Source organism: Manacus vitellinus, unplaced genomic scaffold, assembly GCF_001715985.3.
Source record: "Manacus vitellinus isolate BGI_N305 unplaced genomic scaffold, ASM171598v3 scaffold_9_pilon, whole genome shotgun sequence".
Classification (NCBI taxonomy): domain Eukaryota; kingdom Metazoa; phylum Chordata; class Aves; order Passeriformes; family Pipridae; genus Manacus; species Manacus vitellinus.
Genome location: NW_021940917.1, coordinates 9,793,311 through 9,804,526, shown reverse-complemented (window position 1 = coordinate 9,804,526; position 11,216 = coordinate 9,793,311). Strand labels below are relative to the sequence as shown.

General features: G+C 38.5%; 1 long non-coding RNA gene across 2 annotated transcripts; it reads left to right on the top strand.

Annotated features, from left to right (window-relative positions):
• The first annotated feature begins 5,455 nt into the window (after positions 1-5,455).
• Positions 5,456-7,734, top strand: LOC108641963. Of its 2 annotated transcripts, none has more exons than XR_001922358.2 (3): positions 5,456-5,540; positions 5,653-5,760; positions 7,662-7,734. It is a non-coding gene; the product is annotated as an uncharacterized LOC108641963 (long non-coding RNA). The 2 variants fall into 2 exon arrangements; XR_001922357.2 differs by lacking the exon at positions 7,662-7,734 and adding an exon at positions 6,387-6,477.
• Positions 7,735-11,216: the final 3,482 nt, after the last annotated feature.

Genomic DNA, 11,216 nt, shown 5'->3' with positions numbered 1-11,216 from the left:
TGCTTTGAAATCAAATTAATTGGGTTTCATAATTGTCCAACAGAATAATTATTTGTCATGCTAGTTGTGACACTCAATTAGGATTATAACTGAGGTGCTGTAGTATTCTAGCACTCACTCAGAAAGAAAAAGCCCAAATTTGGGTAAGGGTAAAGAATTTCTTTGAAATACGGGAAGCTCATTAAACTCCTGTGCTCTTTAACTGCAAACTTGTTATTGTATATGACCAGCCTCCCAGCAAGGTCCAGTGTGTACTGTTCCTTCCATCCATCAGGTTCACGTCTCCTCCTGTGAAAATATAGTTGGGCAGTAGTCTGCACCTTGTGACCTTCAGATACGCTTCCTGTGTGACAGTGATGTGGTAGGGCCCGGCACAAATGAGCTATTGTCCTTGCTTGCTGGATGAGTCCTTCCCATCGGACCATGGCACAGTTTTGCTGACTGCCAAAACTCCCCTTCCCCCCACACGTCCTCTCCCCCGATTAAAAAAAAAAAAAAAGCAAAAAAAAAAAAAAAGCACTGGGATTCAATATTTTCATAACTTTTGGGATGTCTTGCATGGAGAGGAAGGGGGAGGGAGGGGGTTGCAGAGCAGCCACAACCAGCAGGTTTTCGGCCTGTCGATTTGTCCCTTGGAGCTTCTCTCAAGCTGGGTAGCCTGAAACAAGCCGGGCATTGCCTTGCAAGCTTTTCTCCACATAAGAAGTGTTCTGCTCTGCCTGTTATGGGCCAGACATTGGAAGCAGCTGGGGTCAGAGAGTGACTAGGGTGAGGTATGCCAGAAAATTGCCTTGGGTCACAGACTGTCTGGGAAGCAAGCAGCAGGTCTGGTGCTCACTTTTTTATGTTTCTGTGTTCAAAGACTGAAAACCCAGAGGATCTCAAACTTCCTGGTCCTTTAAACTTGCAGATTGGTGGAGATACTGGATGCAATCTATAAGTCTATAAGAAATCTATAAGAGATTAAAAGTCTATAATTATAAATCTATAATTTATATATGATATTATATATATATAATATATTATATATAGTTATAAGTCCATAATTTCACTGAAATCAGAGTTTTAATTTGTTAGGAGTGAATGATACCAAGGAAATAGTTCTGGTTTTGTGACTATTAACAGTCCATTCATTGCTTGATTTACCATACTTCCTAAATTTGTAGGAGTACGACAACAGTATCCTTTACTCCTCGGTGAGTTCACAACAGTCTGCAGTGATCTAAACCCAAAGCTAACAAACAGCATACATCTGAGATATTTTTCATGTGCCAGTGGACTGTAATTTCTTTTCTAAAGGTTTATTTCAATTTCCACACTGCACACGTACTAGTTCCCCAGGTACTTTACAAAGTCCAGTAAATATTCCTTTTGCAACACCATTGCAAAAACATTCTACTGATTTCTCACCACACATGTAAAGATACAGCATATTTAGAATAACTAGTACCATTAGGGGAAAAAAAAAAGAAAATATACTTTTTCAATTTGAAAATACATGAATTTGAAAAAATAGTAATAGATTTTTTCACAATTTTTCCAATTTTACTTTTTTCATGTTTAGTTATTCTTCTAAATAACAGTTTATCTTTCTCCAAAATGTTGATGTGTTTAAAAAATACATTACTAAAGTATGCTACTTTGCGTAATATAAATCAAAATGGTGGTCTCTTTTTTATCTGGTTTTGTTCTTGTCAAATGGATGAAAATAGCTTCAAGTTCATCAGAGAAGAACTTGTCACTCTGTTTTGTTCAGAACTGATATAACAGATTACTTGATGACAGAGATCTGCGATTCCCTGACTTCTGCACCTCATGTCCATATAAATAGGTATTTCTAAAAGTCCTGTGTATTTCTATGCAAACATTTGTACCACTGGAGTGGTTACCTACTCTTGTTATCATACTGAAAACATCATGAACCATACCACAGCTTTCATGCACTTCCATCCAAAACATGAAGGCCCAGCATTTTACTATCCTGGAAAAGAATAGATCAAGGTTTTGCTAACATTGCCTTGCGACTGAAGAAGTGCTGTACAAAGATATTTATACCAGAATGATTTGAGAGAGATTTTTGAGCTGTTGATGTTTTGTCATTCATTCATTGCACAGGAATGCTTGGTGTAAGTTAGCAAATATAATGAAATCACACCAGAACCCTGACTTTATGAGCCTAACCCTGAGGTTATGCGTCTAATTCCTTCCAGAGCCACCACAGAAACAAAATGTTGAATCAGGACTGTGTAGTTTGTTTCCTTTAACTTTATGAGACTTGCTCTTCCAATTCCAATTCCAATTCAGGTCCATCTTTGTGAAGATGAAATCTGTGAACCAGGTCAGGGAAGCCCTGGTACATCATGATTTGTCTGATTTTAAAAGTTAAGGAGCCCAGTGTGGTAGACTACTAGCTCACTTATGCAGTATTTATTAACATGTGAGAATGCATTAATCTAGTAGATGGAGTTGTCCATTTTGCAGGAAAACAACAAATATATATAAACTAATTAGTTGTATAAATAGTCCAAATAGTGCACCAAATAGCCTTCTCTAAAACCCAAGCTGTATTTCTAATCCTGTGATTTTCTATCACTCTCAAATCATTGCTGGACACTGTCCTTAATTTTACATGGTCTCAAAGACTAGGAAACAGATTCCACTGAGAAAATTTCTCCCCTTTCTATTATTGAAAATATAAAATATAGAATCTAACTATGGAGTTGAAGTAAAAGTAGTAACATACTAAGTGCCATGAATGTGGTCATTCTCTGTGAATAAATGCAACTGTATTTTCTTTACGGTACAAGAGCAAGTGGGCAGTGTTTAACATGGTATGGCAATATGGGTATATTTATTCCCTATGTTGCAGGCTGTGTTACATCAGGTGTTTTCAGGGCAAAGAAAGTCTTTCTCTATTTTTATTTTTTTTAAAAGGAAGCTACAAATAAAAATCACAAGTGGTGGCACAATGCAAAAAGTAAAAAGACAACTTTTTGCTATGGTATTTTGCACCTCATCAAGAAACATTTTGTAAGTTTACTCTGCAACCAGAGTTTTAATTAAAACCCAGAATATTCCAGATTCTATCCTTGGTCTCCTTAGTGCAACTTCAGAATGATCATTTATTGTCAATGAAGCTGCTGTAACATTTGCATTAAAATAAATGAGTTGTAGAGACCGACATGCTGGCAGGCTCTTTAAATTTCAAACAACCCACACAGTTCCACTGGGATCACAAGTGGATTGTGACAAAGTCTGTGCCTGTCTTTGTTTGTGGTGTCCAAGACGTTGGACTTTTTCATTCCCTCATGTCATCGGTCCTTAGGGTCATACAGAGCAGTGGCAGTCAGTGCTTGAGTGCCAGACCATTGGTGGGTCAGCCACAACTGTGCCTCACGAGGCTGTGATGTGCTCCACCAGCTGTGGGAGAGGCAGCTGTCTCCAGGAACACTAGGTACAGCATGGTTCATTTGGTTTCAAAATGTCAGGTGCTGCTCTTCAGGGATCACTTCCATAAGCCCTGACTCTGAGCAACACAGGTATGCAGAGGTCATTTTAAGTGAGAAAATATGGAAAATGAGAAAAGGCTTTGGGTGACAGTAGGAGAGGGTTTGTCAAGTCTGAGGTTGCCACTGACTTTCAGTTTGAAGGCTTTACCAGCGTTTAGGCATCTGCCTACTCTAGAAAATCTTTTCGACTTACGTGGCCTAAGAGGTCATCCAGATCTGCTAGCCTCTGGATTTGTGAGCTAATTGGTTGCCTTAAAATGATATTATACCAGAGTTTGAATATGTTGCTGAGGAGAGTTCTCCAGGAGTTTCTGGGAAGATGGTGATTGTTCTGCTTTCATCTTTGTTGTGTGGATGAAATAGAGGATTTGCAAAGTGGTCATCCTAACATGCCAGCAAAAAAGTACTGTCCTACAGTGTAGCTTTTTCTACCTCCTGGTGTTTCAAAACAAGATTTTTATAGTCAAAAGCCATGGAATACTTACACTGCATTTGAGCAAGCATAGCATATTTCCACATTGTAAGAAAGACAGAACTGGGATTAAAAGGTCTGCTCAGTGCATCTTATCAAAATATTAGGGATAAGAACAGAAAGAATAGGGCAGAAAATAAAAGTGAAAGTAACTGTAATTATATCATTCAAATTTGCAATATGTTCTTATTATGTTCCCCCATCTTCTCATATTGACAGTCAGTGGTTTATTTGAAGATAACAAGCTGTTGCTTATGAAAAAGATAAAAAAGAATTAACTTCTTAGGTCAGAGGGACGGAAAAGAGAGTGTTATAGAGGATGAATTAAAAATGAACAGTGCAAATTCTGGTGTCCTTTTTAAATAATCTCATAATGTTGTGGTCAGCTAGACTGAAGTGTAGAACAAGTTTGAAAATGACATTAACTGAAAGTTTAAAATGGTACCATGGGGTTTGCTTTTGAATCTTACCGCTACAAGCTTCACTGTGTAAACAAGCATTGCAGATTTGAGAAGAGTCATCTGTCATCATTGCAAAATGGAATATAAATTCCATTCTTCGTACCTCAGAGTGCAAACTCCTTAGGTTAAGAGATTAAGAAAGGTTCAGGTTAAGAAAACTGCCAGTGCAAGCAAGGTATCTCAAAGTGTTGCAAGAGTTATGTGTGTGCCTTGGCAATGTCTCTCAGAGTCCCTGCAGGGTCCCAGACCAAAAGGATATGTTCTGATAAGGAAACTGGTAGCCCTATCTTGATAAGACCATTTCTTTCATTCCTAAAAAGGTCTGATTTTAATTCTCGCCCAATCTTATGGGTCCCTGTGTGTGTGTGAGCTGGAGAAGTGATTTGGTCTGTGGTCAGCCATGCATTCTGAGCTCCATGAGGATCTCAAATTCCCGCAGCCACGTCTCCCTTCAGAGAGCAGAGTCTCACCCAAATTCAGGCCTTTATTCTGTTCCAAAGCTTTAGATTCAGACTGTGTTCATCACTTAAGTCAGCCATAGCAGGTTTGACTCACTGCTTGTGACAGTATGGTATTTATTCCTCATGAAAATCACATTCAAGCCTGTGCTGAAACCCGGAGACTAGATTTGCTTTTTTCTTTTTTTTTTCTTCCCCCTTCCCTCCCTTGATGTTTTAAGACTTCCAGCTGCTCAGCTTTTCTTTTAAAAGAAGTGCGTTTGCCAACATTTCATTGAGGACTGGCCCATCCAATCTAAAGGTGCTGGGATGTCAGGGGAGAAAGCAAAAGTGCTGAAGAGCATAATTTCCAGTGCTTCAGTCCTCTGTGCTTGTTCCATGTTTCCCTATTCCATCTCTCCCTCCTCTTTTCCCTCCCCATTGCAGACTCACATCTGTACGCCCTCTGGCTCACCTCACCCGCTTGCCTCCCGTCCAGGAGGAGAAGTGATGATCTCATTTGGAGCACACCAGTCAGTGTGCTGCACAGCCTCTGCTCACAGGACTTCACTGTCTACCGTTTGTGTACCTGCAGGACCTAAAAATCCAACTTCATTTTCTGCTCTTTTCTGTTTTTCTTATTAAAGACTTACTCTGTCAGGTAAGTTTCTGTCACAAAGGTACTTCTGATCATGAAGAATAAATGTATGCAGGTAAAACAGAACCTGACTATATGCAATAAGGTATTTGATCATTTATCCATATCTCTGCAGAAAGTCAGCTCTGTGGTGGACAAGTGACCCCATGCCTGGTAATAGCTGTCTCCTCCCTCAAGTTCTTGCTTTATCGAGGTATATACAATATCGTGCAGGGAGAAGAAGGTTTGTGTGTATCTGCCTTACCTTTTTGAAATTATTTTTCCTTTTATTTCTCAGTACAAAGTGTAGAAGTCTGTTCATTTATTTCACTGAATCTTTATTTAGTCTTCCTAAGCATGAATCTCATTCCTTATTGCTTTTCAAATATTGCATTTTAAAGACTATTCTTCTCTATGCTTAAATATAAGTCTGTAACCTGTTTTTCACAACATGCATGGTGATTACTTTTGGACCCACACTTTTGGAACACAAAAACTTAGTACCAGCTCTTTACTGAACTAAATCTACATATTTGTTTCTAAGATGCAGTTGAGATAATGTATTTCTAAAAGATAATATATTCCTAGAATCAGAGGTTTCTAGTCTGAGAAGTGCTATAGCTCTTTCATTCTGGCTTTGCTCTATGAACTTATCAATGGACAGAAAGATACGTAAACCTAATTGTGACAGCCTTGACATTTTTTTGTTGTTGGCTGATGGCGGTAGAATAAAAATTATGTAGAATAAAAAACAAGCATAAACATGATGAGAACCTGATCACAGAGTCACTTTTTCTAGATATCCAGTATCAGAAAATATATCTAATATCTAACTCAAGTTCTAATTTTTATTTTACTTTTTTTCCTTAGCTGGTGCATGACTCTGGTCATTTCTGGATATGCAGCCTTTGGGGTGATTCTGTCAGTTCACTGGGCAAAACCCTGAGTCTTTGTGTGGGTGCATTGGAGAGCCAGCTGGCAGTGTTCAGGGTTCACATCGTCCTGAAAGTAGATCCTCTGAGAGCCATGCTGAAATGCAGGCCTGATTTCATCAAGTGGATGAAGTGGACATACAGAGGATGTTCACCTTTTCTGGAAACCAGGTTTCTGACAGCAGATAGAAGTACTTTCCTGAGGTCCTGAGATGGGAACTCTGTGGCAGCCAGTCTCTGTCCTAAGCAGCCTATAATGAACAAGAATATTTGAAATTTAAGGGACTGAGATATAGAGATTGCATCCCAAACTTTTGTTTGTCTATATGACCCTACCAATGCAAACTTTAGTGCATTATCAGGATCTGGGGAGTCAGCAGGAAATTTTCAGATTCTCTGAAATTTTTGGTCAAGAGCCACCTTTTATGTGATTATGCCAAATTTAAGGGAAGACAGTGCTTCTCTCCCCTCCATGGCTCACATCTCAGCAGCTCCAAATCTGTAAAAACCTAGCCTCTGAGTATCCTAAAACTGCCTGCTGGCTCTTTGATGTGACGTATTTGTCTGAGAGCTTCTTTCCATTCTATATGATATGGTGAGGTACAAGGAGCATGAATTATTAGAAATGGCTGCTTGAGCAGTTTTGCTGTGTTCTCTTCATTTAATGTTCTTTTAATAAAGAATGGGAAAACAGTGAAATTGGTAAGAGTTCACAGAAATATTCTTCTGTGTACGGAATGGAATTTCAACAGTCTTAGGAAACCAACTCTTACACCAGTCTACAGAATTCCCTCCAACAGCCTTTTAGTAATTAGCCTGTTGAATTATGTCAGGTTTTTTTATCCTTTCATAATGTCATAGGATTTCCTGATAGAAGGATGGATCTGGTTTTGCCTTTTTCCACCCTCAATTGTGTTTACAGCTCAAATAAATAAAATCCAAGGCATTGTGACGCTTGTTTTCCCTGTAGCCTTTCTCAGAAAAATGTCTCTGTTGATAGAAGAGCTTGATTATTACTGCCCCACTCACCCCCACCATGGCTGAAAACTTTCTGGAACAAACCTATTACAAAGGAAAACAAGTCTGATCAAAGCATTTTGAAGGAAATATTTTAAGTGAGAGTGATAACTCAAATGTCTCCTTGATCTTTTGACAAAATGATGTTTTATTCCTCTCTGTTACTCTTACAAGACTTGGCTTTCCTTGTTGGCAGCTGTGGTCTTGGTGTTGGAGCGTGCCTTTGTGGAAAGGAGCTGTCTATTACATCTGGATTGCAATCATCCTGATCCCTTTTCTTCTCAAACCATAAGTGAACTCCTGTGAACCATTTAATGTCTTCATTGTCTTCAAAAGTGGTCTTTTACTTGTGCCCTGCATGTGTCCCACTGCAGGCTGCCTGTAACAGCAGGCGCTCAGTCACATCCTGAAAATACAAGAAGGTCAAGGGATGCTAATGTGACATTTAACAGTGCATGTTACTGACAAGTGACATTTTATTGGGGGAGATTTCATAAAGAGAGCAGTTTAACAAGAATCAGGAAGTGAACATGCAGTTATAATTTAAAAAATTAGTACACTTCCCTTTTGTCATAGTTTTTTTCAGTAAGTAATTTCTGCAGACTTCAGTACTAGTTTATTTGTGGCAGTGGTGTACATAAAGGCAAAAGGAAACAAAAGATGCTCCATCTTTTATTGAAGAGTGCTGCAATTCTAAAATTTAGAATTAGTTTAATTCTTTGGCAAGACAAATATTTTACCTTCTGTTTTTAATCACTGTGTAAAATTAGTTTGATCAATAAGAGGGAAAGTGGTCAGGCAGTGATGTTACCTTATCTTTTAAACTGTAGCCTACTAGTCTTGAAAGATACTTATGTTTTCAGGATGAAACCTAATACAGCACTACTGGAGACTGCAAATTCATTACTTCAGTCCCAAGTCTGGTTTATATGATTGTTGAAATTACCTGGATTCTCTTTGTAGCTGTACCCATTTTCTTTTGTCATTTACTTATTCTGAGGTATAAGTGGAAGACATTTATGAATAAATGATCATTCATATCTCACTTTCAGGCTAAGATGACCTCATAGAGGGAGGGAAAAAAGAGGCTTTGTTAAATCTGTGCTTTAACAGGCTGATGTTCTTGCCTTTGCTTTTAAGCACCTCACTGAGGAAGGTTGATTTGTTGCTGTGTTTTTGAAGCATGGCATTCGTCAAACCACACCATCCTAGCAGGCAGAGCAGCTACACTCCAGACATACATAGAGGTGGGGAATGGTAACAGCAGTAAAGATCACATCTGGTATGTTGTCAAAGGGGAAATCATCTCCCCTATCCCTTTAAAAGGACCTTACGCTTGTAAAATTCAACCACAGGCAAAAACACCAGGAAGATGCCAATTAAAAACACTGGATCCAATTTATTCAGCAGGCACATGTTTTCAGGAAGGATTAGGAAGGAAAAAGTGGAGAGGAAATGAGAAACACCCTTGTCAAGGTCAGATGTAAAGCAGAAGGGCATTGCTTGTTTCATATCAGAGCATGGGGGAGAATGGCAGGCCCTAGCAAATGATATCTAATCGTGCTCAAGTCCCACAATCAGGAAGGGAAAGTAACAGTCAGAAAAATCTTCCTCATTAAAAAGTCAGCATAAGAGAACCCACAGATAGTAGGTTATTAGAGGATTTTTGTTTGCTTCAGGGTTGGAGGTTTTTTTTATTTCTCTTAAAAGCTGGCAGCTCTGGGCATCTTTCAGCCTGTGACAGGAAATGTAGCCTGTCTATTCAATAAAACATACCATTTTCATTTGGCTTGTGTGCTGTCACTCTAAAGAATCCTCTTAATCATGTGTTTCATCACTGAAATGAAATGTGATGGAAATTTCTTTCTACTTTCCGTGTTCCCACTAGCACCACCACCACAGTTTTTAACAGTTAATCCTGTAGATGCCCCTAAAGCACAACCGCATGTCCACTTCCTTAATAATTTTATTCAAATGTTGGGAGCACTTACGGGGAAATGGAGAGCTACATCAAACTTAAAAAGCTGGTTACTGTAGAGGGAGGTAGGCAGAAGGAGCATCCCACCAATATATCACACATATCTTCAAGGCTGCAGAAATAAAGAAACATTCAGTAGTTAGTGGATACCTTTGAAAGCTGGTGAAGAGAACAAGGAGTTCTCTCTTTTCACAGTAAACATAGGAGAAAACAGGAAGCTAAAGAAATGTCCTACTCATCACAAGCTGCTCAAAGAGAAAGTTCTGTGTGGAACTGCCAGAGCAGATTTGGGTCTGATGGTGCTGATGGACTTTTGAGGACTGGAGATCTTTGGAAAGACAGACATGAGCTACTTACAGTTGTATCTGAGTTTCTCTCTGTCCAACTTATACCTCTGTGTAGTGGACACAGAGAGTGGCTAACAAGGCCCATTCACTGGGGTTAAGCAAGATACAACCCAAGTGTAGCTTCACTCATCCTTCTGAGAGTTCAACAGTTCCTAAGTCTTTTTACTGGGTTTCTGAATGGGGTGAACTTCACAGACTATGAGCTGAAAGGGATTTTGTGGTGGGAATTGATATTAGTGTATAATTAGGCTAACTGGTGCTAGCAAAAAAAACCCCAAACTAATTAGTAAAAGGAAAGATTTGCTTTGTGATCAGTGGCTTTTACAATGAATAGTGGATCCTGTTCTCATTAGAGGGTAAGTGCAGACAAGCTGGGAAATGTGTGAATTTTACCCTACTGAAAAGCTCTATTCATGTGCATGGTAGGGTGAGAGAAAATTTTAAAAGTATTAGATATTTAATAACCCATGTCTCAATGTAGTGATAAACTGGAAAAAAATAAGTGGGAAGGTATATTAGGTATATTTATCTAACAAATGAAGGTAAACCCATTTAATGGGCATTTCAAGTAAGAGGGGTGCAGTAGACAAAGTTCTTAAATTAGGAATTGGTAAACCTTATTTGCCTCATTTATCATCAGTTACACTACTATCTTTATTGTAGTTTGGTCAACCTCAGCAGGTTTCAGGCCCTGCACAAATCTAAAAGTGTCTTGAAATCGGAAAGCTTACAACACTAATAGCATGTCCTGTATGGGTTTATTTGGTTTTGGTTAGAGCTACCAAACTAGTAGAACTACTACTGTGGGTTGTGTTTTTCAGTATGAGCTTATGCAATAGAAGACATATATACACGCGTTGCTTTCATATATAAAAGGAAAGACTGAAGATTTCATGTTACTGCTTTTGTCCACTTCCTCAGCTTTTGAGGAAGTGTACTAAGCCTGCATTATAAACCCAACTGAAGACTGAGTTTTATACCTACATGATTTTCTGCGACAAAAAATGACATTGGAGTAATATTTCACTGATGCCCTTGTTTGTGTCTGGTATTTTATACTTGTATAACAATTAGTTTACTTTTATAAGAACATAGATTTGCAACTGCTTTGTTCCTGGGTAAAAAAAAATGATGCAGAGATTAGTAACATAAAAATTTATTTCCCCTTTTGTTTCCCAAAGTTTTACCTTTTTTTCCTGCCTAAATCCTCAACTGTGAAATTAATTTAAAATATTGGATGTCCTAAGGACACAGTAAAAAACTATGTGCCAGACAAATAGCTATTCATTCCAAGTAATGTCAAACAAGCCCATCTAGTCAGGTTTTGAGAGGCATATTTTTCTTTACATTTTTTTTATATGAGAGGTCTAAAAAGGTTTATGAGTCTTCAAAAATACTGTTTTTTAAAAGAAAAAGTTTGAGACAC